Source organism: Onychomys torridus, chromosome 11 (genome assembly GCF_903995425.1).
Source record: "Onychomys torridus chromosome 11, mOncTor1.1, whole genome shotgun sequence".
Classification (NCBI taxonomy): Eukaryota; Metazoa; Chordata; class Mammalia; order Rodentia; family Cricetidae; genus Onychomys; species Onychomys torridus.
In genome coordinates, this window is record NC_050453.1 from 23,942,080 (window position 1) to 23,951,732 (window position 9,653).

A 9,653-nucleotide genomic window follows, 5' to 3' on the forward strand; every position below is an offset into this window, starting at 1 on the left:
TTGCAACCCCAAACTAGTTCTGAATGTGCTTCCTCTTTCCCTCTTGCTTCCTCTCTTCCTCCCATCTCTTTCCTTCCGTCCTTCCTTCCTTCCTTCCTTCCTTCCTTCCTTCCCTTCCTCCCTCCCTCCCTTCCCTTTCTTCCTCAAAGATACACAAACAAACCAAGATACAAGTAACTTTGTATATTGCAGTGGTCATGACCATCGGACAAACACATATTTCTGATGGCCTTAGGAACCCCCAACCAAAAATGTATTCTCATTGCCACTTCATAACTGTGATTTTGCTCCTGAGTGGTGCCTCAGTTCCTAAGATCATCAGAAATATGTTTTCTGATGGTAGCGCCCCAAAGTTTGAGAACCACTGGTATATTGATACATTTTAAAATCTTACAAGGAAAGGGGCGGTACTATAGATTCTAAGCTCTGTGGTAAGCTATGTAAGTGTTGGTTGGGCCAGTAAAAGGGTAACAGAATAATGCTGTTTAAAATGCTCTGGCTTGGCAAGATGGTCCAACTGGTAAAGGCACCTGCTTCCAAGACTGATGCCCTGAGTTTGATCCCCAGGACTCATCTGGTGGAAGGAGAAGGCCACAAGTTGTCACTTGACCTCCAACTTACACCATGGCTCACACACACCCGCATGTGTACACATCTGCACACAGAACATGTGTTTGTTCGTGTCAATAAATTTGACACCTGGACGCCTCCATGACAGCTGTCTAAAAACTGTTCAAGCTCATTTGTGAAATGTGCAAATGAAAGTATTAACCTCAAAGTCTTGAGACCAGTGGGGTCTGAGAAAGAGAGTTTACTGAAGCGTGAACCACAGTACAGATGGTAGGAGGAAAAATAAAAAGCTGGCAGCTGTGGAAGTGTCAACTGGACAGAACCAGAACTAAGAACTTTTGAGACAGGGTGGTTTCAAATTTGCTATCTAGCTGAGGATTACCTTGAACTCCTGATCCTTCTGCCTCCACATTCACAGGCGGAAATTACAGACTCACACCACCATGCCCAGTTTTAGGTGATGCTGGGGCTTGTACCCAGGGTTTCGTGAATGCTAGGCAAACATTCTATCAGCCTAAGAGAACTTAAACATTTTTTTTTTAATTTTAAGATTTATATTATTTTAGTTATGTGAGTGTTTTGCCTGTATAGATGCTTATGCACCATATGTGTGCCTGGTGACTCAGGAGATCAGAAGAGGACATTAGATCTTCTGGAACTAGAATTGCAGACAGTTGTGAGGCACCATGTGAATGCTGGGAATCAAACCTGGGTCCTCTGCGAGACCAAGTGCTCTTCACCACTGAACTATCTCTCCAGGCCCATACGTTTCCTTAAAAATGTATTTAAGTGTGTGTGTGTGTGTGTGTGTGTGTGTGTGTGTGTGTGTGTGTGTGTACAAGTTTTCTGTGGCATAAGTCTGGCGGTCAGGACAACTCCCTGGAGTTTGCTTTCTCCTGCCTTCTGTGAGACCCAGGTCTTGAACTCAGGTCATCAGGGCTGCATGCAAGTGCCCATACCTGCTCAGCAGCCTTGCCAGCCTCAATAATTTAAATAGCCAAAATCTAGGGAACAATGATGTAAATTGTTTACAATGAACCTGTGTTGATTATAGGTAAAGGAGAAATTACCTGAAGGTAAATGGACTGGGAAGGTTCAGGACAGGAGGACAGTCGGTAGGGAGAAAATTGTTTTGCTTCTGGATTGGTTAGGATAGACAGTCTGAAAGTCTGTATGTAAGCTGATTGGTGGTCGGAAGTGATGGGATTTAAATAAAAGTTTCAACCTCATCTTTTATTGGTTTTTCTTATTAGCTGTTAGCTGATTAACTTTCCTTACTTCCTCCTTTTGTATTTACATTAGGGTATTTTCAATTTTTTTCTTTTATCAAAGGAAGCCAGGAGGCCCCGAATGGTACTACACACAATCTTGCTTTGGCCACACCTACGCTTTAATCTCAGAACTGCACAGCTGTCTTGTGTCCAGATGTGCAAGATGCCTATCAAGAGGTTGTTGGGCTTTTTTGTTTGATGGCTATTTAAGTTCTTCTCTTCTCTTCTTTCTGATGTATATTCTGCTCCTTCCCAACACTCACTAGCTCACCTAAGTGTCCACTCTTCCTTCTTTCCCTGGAACTCTCCAAACCCATGAATTTTAATCCCTAAGACTACAAATGGAATCCTCTCTATGTTTACAGTACATTAGCTATGTTTCTTGTTGACTATGATGAAATACTTGGCAAAAGCAGCAGAGGGAAAGAGGAATGTATTTGGCTTGTGAATTGAGGGGTACAGTCCGTCATGGTGGGGAGGGCTCTTGCAGCAGGCATATGTGATATCTGGTCAAATTGTGTTTCAGTCAGGAATCAGAGAGGGACAAACACTGGCGTTTGCCGGCTTCCTCCTCTTCCTTCTTCTCTTTATTTCTTCCAAGTCCTAGTGTTTAGTTTATTTGTCCTCTCCTTAGAAACTGGCACTATCCCAGCACGCCAGGTCACTGCAGAATGTCTGCTCCCTTTGCCTTTTGCCAGCACCCACGCCGGCCTCTGCAGCCGGATCTTCAGCACTCTCCTCTGGAGTCCCTTTTGTTCTCTGGAGGTCTTTTGCTTCTCACAAAGGTCGTGTCTTGCAAGCCTGTGTTTAGGCTCAGTCTTCTCTCCATAATCCAGAGAGCCATAGGTCACAGTGAAGCCAGTTGTCTTAGCACCACCAAAATCACTTCTGAGTCCAAATACGAAGATGACCTCTGGTGTGGTTTTGTAGATTTGGGCTAGCTTTCCCCAAGCTTGTTTTTGGTCTGTTGCCTTCCCAGGGTGAAGGACATCAATGACCACTTCTTTTCTCTGAAGCAGATGGTGACTGCAAATCCAGTTGAGTTGACAATGAAGATTAACCATTGCATATGGTTTCTAAGTATAAACCAACTCTGTCTGTCTGTCTATCTGTAAGTTCCAGGATGGCTATAAAGAGTTAAGAGGCTACTGCAGAGTTCAAGAAATTTTAAAGCATCTGGAGAGGCTGAAGCTGGGAAACCTATAAGGATGTAGAATCTCTTCAGAAATAAGGCGGTGTGGGTCTGCTGGAAACACCGTGCCTACTACTGCTGTAGAGTCAGGGTGCAAAGTCAGAGAGAAGTACAGAAACAAGATGTTGGACCATGGTGGCCCTAAAAGCAGAGAGCAGGAGCTGGTCCAGAAGAAGAAACAGGCAGATAGATAGACAGCAGGTCCACATGGATGGATGACAATTCAAGTGGGCTGTGCCAACAGCAGCATCGTGCTGAGCAGAAGCTCCAGGGACGGTCAGGGTTCTCTGTCTGTCAGTTCTTGGACCTACACACTAGGTTGTCACGTGGCAGGTTGGTGAGGCCATTGCAGTGTTAGGTGTCTCCCTTTTCTGGGCCCCAGATGAAGGGGTGGTAGTACTCTTTCCTCGGTTTGATGTGTCTAGTAAGTCCTTGGGCCTTGCTTTCTTGATAGGATTTTCCTATACCCATGTTTCTACAGTTCCAATGTACTTTGATACATTTATAGCGTGTCTCCTTTTCTACTTTTAGGGCTTATCATCAGTCTGTGCCGAGTGGGTGGTGCTGGATGATGGTGCTGTTTACATGCCCCTCAAAGTACAGAGTCACCCTACTTCTGCGTTTGCTTATAAGATAGTCTTTCAGAGCAAAGCTTAGCCTGTGAAAGTGTCGTTTTACACCCTGTGGAGCAGGGTCTTAACAAATACTCCCTAATAATTGCAGTTTTCCTGTACTACCAATGGGATTGTACAGGCATCAGTCACTGTGATGGTTAGTTTTATGTATCAACATGACTGGGCTAAGGGATACCCAGAGAGCCGGTAAGACATTATTTCTGGCTGTGTCTGTGAAGGAATTCGTGGAAGAAATTAACATTGAGTAGGAGTTTGGAGAAAGAGGATCTGCCCTCATCCGCCATGGGTGGCCCACACCCATTCCATTCAGGAGCTGAAGGGAACAGGAGGCAGAGGAAGCGGCATCTGGTTTCTGTCTGAGCTGGGCCATTCATCTCTTCCTACCTTCACATTATCAACACTCTTGCTTCTCACTTCTTCTTTAGACTCAGCTTGAGAAACCGCAGACTTCCCTGATAGCCAGACCTTTGGACTTGAAGTATGCATCAAGCTTTCCTGGTTCTTCAGCTTGCAGAAAGCAGGTGGGGCTTGCTGGGTTTCATAAGTACGTGGGCCAAAATCTAGAGTAAGTTCCTCATATGTTTCTATGGACTTTTATTTTCATGGAGAGCTCTGACTAATACAATCTGGAAAAATGTTTAACATTCTCCTTAAGTTTAAAAATAAAACCAAGATGTGGTGGCTCATGCCTGTATAGCATTCTAAGAGGCTGAGGCAGGAGGATTGTTGTGAATTTAAAGTCAGCCTGGGCTGGATACTGAGTCCCAAGCCACTGTGCCCTATAGTCTAAGATCCTGTGTCAAACTATTAAAAGGAAAAGGGGGGGTGCACTAGAGGACCGGCTCCACAGCCAGGAGCACAGGCTGCCCTTGCAAAGGATGTGAGTTTGATTCTCAGCAACCACATGGTGGCTCACAGCCGTCTGTAACTCCTCTTTCTCTTCTCTGTAGGTGCATAGCCAGACATGCAGGCAAAACATCTACACACATAAAAGAGTCAAAAACAAAAACAAACAAACAAACAAACAAACAAAAAACCCACAAAAAAACTAGTACTTGGGAGGCAGAAGCAGATTGATTTCTGAGAGTTTGTGGCCAGCTTGTTCTACACAGTGAATTCCAGGACAGCCAGGGCTACATAGAAAGAGCCTGTCTCAAAAAAAAAGCAAAAATAAATGTGTGAGGGACCTGCCTCCACTTTTCCCCCCAGGGTTCTCTTGAGCAGGGAGAAGTGGGAAATATTTAGATAGAAATATAGAGGGGAAAGAGACAGATAGAAACACAGGATAGCTTCGGAAGGGCCTGGATCAAAACCCACCGGCCCCTTCTGTCTCTGCTAAAGGGCTTTTAAAGAAATGCCAAGGGGTGGAGCAAAAGACCTCCCCCTTGCTAGATCAAAGCATACTGCAGGCACAGCCAAGTGCAGACCCTTCCAAACACATGGTGACCACGCATATGGTCAGTCTATCCTCTCAAGCAAGCTCGATCTCACTGGGACACCTCTGTGGACCCCAACATAAATGTTTAAAGTAAAAAAAAAAAATTAAAAAGCTAAAGTATATATACACCTAAAAACATACCTGTATGGATCCAGCCATTCTGCTCTTAGGGGCCCGACATAAATGAAAGCTTGTGTCCATGTAGTAACATGTACTTAAGAGCACATAATAGCTTTACTTGTCATAGCTTAAATAGAAACAATCCAATGCTTAACCAGTATGTCAATGGATAAGCAGAGTGTGGTATAGCTATACACCAAATGAAAGGAGCTATTGACAGATGCAACAAAAATGTATCTGAAAGCAGTTATCCTGAATGAGAGAAACTCAGACAAAAAGGATATGCTTTATAATTTAATTTATACAAGATTACAGAAAGTACGTCATAAGCCATCGTGACATTACATAAATGAGTGGTTGCTTGGACAAGATAAGCGGAAAAATTTCACAGGACATGAGGAACATTTCAGGAGCCACCCCTTTATTTAGATTATTGTGATAATTGTTTCACATGTGCATACTTTATCCAAATTCATCAAAGTCTACTGTTTATATGCATATTGGATATATGTCTTTATATCTCAATAAAGCGGTCTTAAACACACAAACAAAGTGGAGCTGGGGAGCTAGCTCAGTCTGTAAGTGCCTGTCTCACAAGCATGGTGACCTGAATTTGACCTCCAGTACCCACATAAAAAACTGGGCATGGTGGCACATGCTTATAATCCCGATACTGGGAGACAGGCAATTCCCTGGGGCTCTCTGGATAGACAGCCCAGCTTAATTGGTAAGCCTCAGGTCCCAGAGTGAGACCTTGTATCAAAAAAGCAAGGTATTTGGTTCCTGAGGAATGACAGTCAAGGGTGACATCTGATATGCACAAGCACCTGCTAATATATAATACTCTTCCATATAACCCCCAAATAAAAAAGGATAAAGTGAAGAGGTAAGTCATATATTGAAAAGCATTCATAGCACATACAATTGATAAATAATTTACATTTTAAACACCTATAAATTCCTGGGCTGATGAAATGGCTTGGTGGGTGAAGGAGCTTGTTGCCAAGTCTGACTGAGTTCAATGTGTAGGACATGGTAGAAGGAGAGAAGCAACTCCCACAAGTTGTCCACATGTGTCATGGTCCTGGCATGTACAAATATGCATGCATAAACACTTATGCATGCACACACATGTTATTGGTTGTTTTTACTCTTTATTTGTTGGGAGGTCCACCACACAACTCCCAAATAAATCACATGGAGGCTTATTCTTTCTTATAAATGCCTGGCCTTAGCTTGGCTTGTTTCTTGACAGCTTTCTTAAATTATCCCATCTGTCTTTTGCCTCTTGGCTTTTACCTTTCTCTATTTCTATATAACTTTCTTTACTTCTTACTCTGTGGCTTTGCTGTGTAGCTGGGTGGCTGGCCTCTGGAGTCCTGCTCCTTATACTGTTCCTTGATCTCTTTTTCCCAGATTTCTCCTCCTATTTATTCTTTCTGCCTGCCAACCCTGCCTACCCTTTTTCCTGCCTAGCTATTGACCAGTCATCTCTTTATTAGAACAATCAGGTGTTTTAGACAGGCAAAGTAACACAGCTTCCCAAAATTAAACAAAAGCAACATAAAAGAGTGCAACACATCTTTGCATCATTAAACAAATGTTACACAACATAAACAAATGTAATATATCTTAAAATAATATTCCACAACACACACACACACATACACACTCTCTCTCTCTCTCTCTCTCTCTCTCTCTCTCTCTCTAAAATAAATGGGCTGGAGAAATGGCTGAGTAGTTAAGACCACTTACTTTTGCAAAGGACAAGGGTGCAATTCCCAGCACTCACATAGCCTGCTCACAACCACTTGTAACTCTAGTTCCAGAGGATTTAGTGCTCACTTCTGTACTTCAAGGGTACCTGCATGTACTTGGTGCCCATACAGACAAGCAGGTATACACACATATACATAAATAAAAACAAACAAAGAAGAGTCTTGTTAAAATAGATATATTGTCCCACTGGTAACAAGCCAAGAACAATGGAGGAAAGCTGCAAAGGACTAATTAGCCTTAGGATGGATGAGAGCTGGGATTTGTCCCATGTTCTTGTGAGTAGTCTGAGGTGATCTGGATAGCAGAACTAGCTCTGTGAGCTGTCTCTGTTTTCCCAGCACATAGTCATCCTAATCTTGCTTCTTTGAGTTTCTTTGACATGGGGATTTCACACTTATTCAGAATAGTTCATTGATCAAGCTTCAACCATGTGAATTTCCCCATGGCTAAGTGGATAATCAAGTGTGAAGAACACGATCTTCTGTTGTATGATATTTTGTTTGTGTTCTGACAAATGAAGCTTGCCTGGAGATCAGATGGTGGAGCTAGACACTAATTAACCTTAGAGGCCAGGCAGTGGGGGCACACACCTTAAATCCCAGCACTTGGGAGGGGGAGGCAGGAAGATCAGGAGTTCAAGGCCACCCTGGGCTACACAAGATCAAACCAGTCTAAAAGAGAAACAGAACCAGGTGGTGGTGCTGCATGCCTTTGATCCCAGCACTTAGGAGGCTCAAGCCTTTGATCCCAGCTCATGAGAGGCTCACACCTTTTATCCCAGCACGTGGGAGGTGGAGACAGGAATCTATGGTGGATGGAGACAGGATCTCACTGTCCTCATTTGGTCTGAGATTTGGTTGAGGGAAGAAGTCTCTGGTGGCTGCTGATCTGCTTCTCTGATCTCCAGGCAAGCTTTATTTGTCAGAACACAAACAAAATATCACACAACCATGTTCAAGTGATACCTTCAGAGGCCTTCTTGCTCTCTGCGTTGAGATGGGGTTCTGTAAAGACCAGTGCAAAAGGGATGGGGAGTGTTTACCAAGGGGTTCTAAGGGAAGGGGAAATTATCATAGGTTTTTAAAAGCCATTTTTGTCCTAATGAGAAGGTCTGATATGAAGTTTTAGGGGTGAAAGTCTATCTAAACACAATTAATTTATTTAACTTTTCTTAGGGCTGACTAGATTGTTCTTCCTCTTCTGAGGCTGTTGGATCTTTTTTACCACATCACCTGCAAGGTTTACTGCCTCACTGCCTTCCTCAAACCCATATTCAACCAGCTCTGGACTCCCTGGGGCCATCTGCAAAAAAACACATAACTTCTTACATAATGGAAAATTTATTCTAACCGCTTATACTAGATGGAGAAAAACTGCACTCTCCCATGCCCACACTGCTGACCTGCCTGCCCTGATCTGTTTTGCCATAACTGACTGGCCATGAGTCCCACCCTTTGCCTTGAAGAACCACATGCCCCCTCGAGCTGAGGACTGAACCCTGGACCTTTGCAAGTGCTCTACCACTGAGCTAAGTCCCCAACCCCAGAAGAACCACACTTCTGATGACACACTCCACTTTCAAATCTGCCTAGAACCTGGGTGTGGGTGGTGTGTCAGGTGAGGTTAGAGGAGTATGGTCACTGTGCAAAGAGGCACAGGTCCTGCAATTGAGCAGATGGTTGAAGTCAGGGGCAGTGATTCCCGTCAGTCTACACGGAGATGAAGACAGCTGGTGTGGCCTCTACATTGCCCATGTTCTCCAGTCTCTTCCCGTTGTTCAAGGACTGGATACTTCTTGTCTTCAGCTTCCTCAGAATCAGTGCTTTGAGCTTTGGCAGAGAATCCTAGTGCTGGGCTTGCTGCTGAGGCCTCTGGGAACGGATTTTCTTTTTTCTTTTCTTTTCTTTTCTCTTCTTTTCTTTTCTTTTCTTTTCTCTTCTTTTGTTCTCTCTCTCTTTTTCTCTTTCTTTCTTTCTTTTTTTCTTTCTTTCTTTCTTTTTTTCTCTTTCCAGGGTAATAACTCTGCCTTGTACTCAGATTTCCACCTAGACTGAACAGCCTATATTATGCTGTAGAAACAAACTAAGACACAGGTCAGGAGAAATTTGAGTACAAGCTGATGGAGCTTTAGATGGGCTGAGCCCAGTAGAGACTTATTTGACCCCTGTCCTTATCAATCAATCCCCCCCCTCTCCTGCTGTATTTTAATTACTAGACACACATAAAGCTTGGAGCAGGAGTAGCAGGACCTTCCACCTCACATCATTCACACCCCAGTGGTTTCCTCCCATTAATTTTCTTCCTCCTGTCTCCAGTGGGCTGGATTATTGCCATGTTGACTTTTCCTAGATGTAATATGAAGGCCAGTTGACCATCAATCAATAACACATTTTGGAAGGTCCTTGAGCTCAACCAAAAAAAAAAATGTTAATCAACTGAGAGGCCTAGCATTTCATCTATAACCTGAAGGATAAAGAGGACATGAGAACCAACCTGACCAATCCTGAATGAGAAGAGCCAATGACAGACTTGACCCCAGGTGTGTGGAGCCAAGACAGTTACATTTATTTCCTCTTTTCTAATTTGAGAGGTTTCATGTTGAAGAAAATCAGTATGTTGGGGTTGTGGGAGGTACAGACATAATCACC

General features: G+C 43.5%; 1 pseudogene; it reads right to left on the reverse strand.

Annotated features, from left to right (window-relative positions):
- Positions 1 to 2,471: 2,471 nt before the first annotated feature.
- Positions 2,472 to 2,905, reverse strand: LOC118593308 (annotated as a pseudogene).
- Positions 2,906 to 9,653: the final 6,748 nt, after the last annotated feature.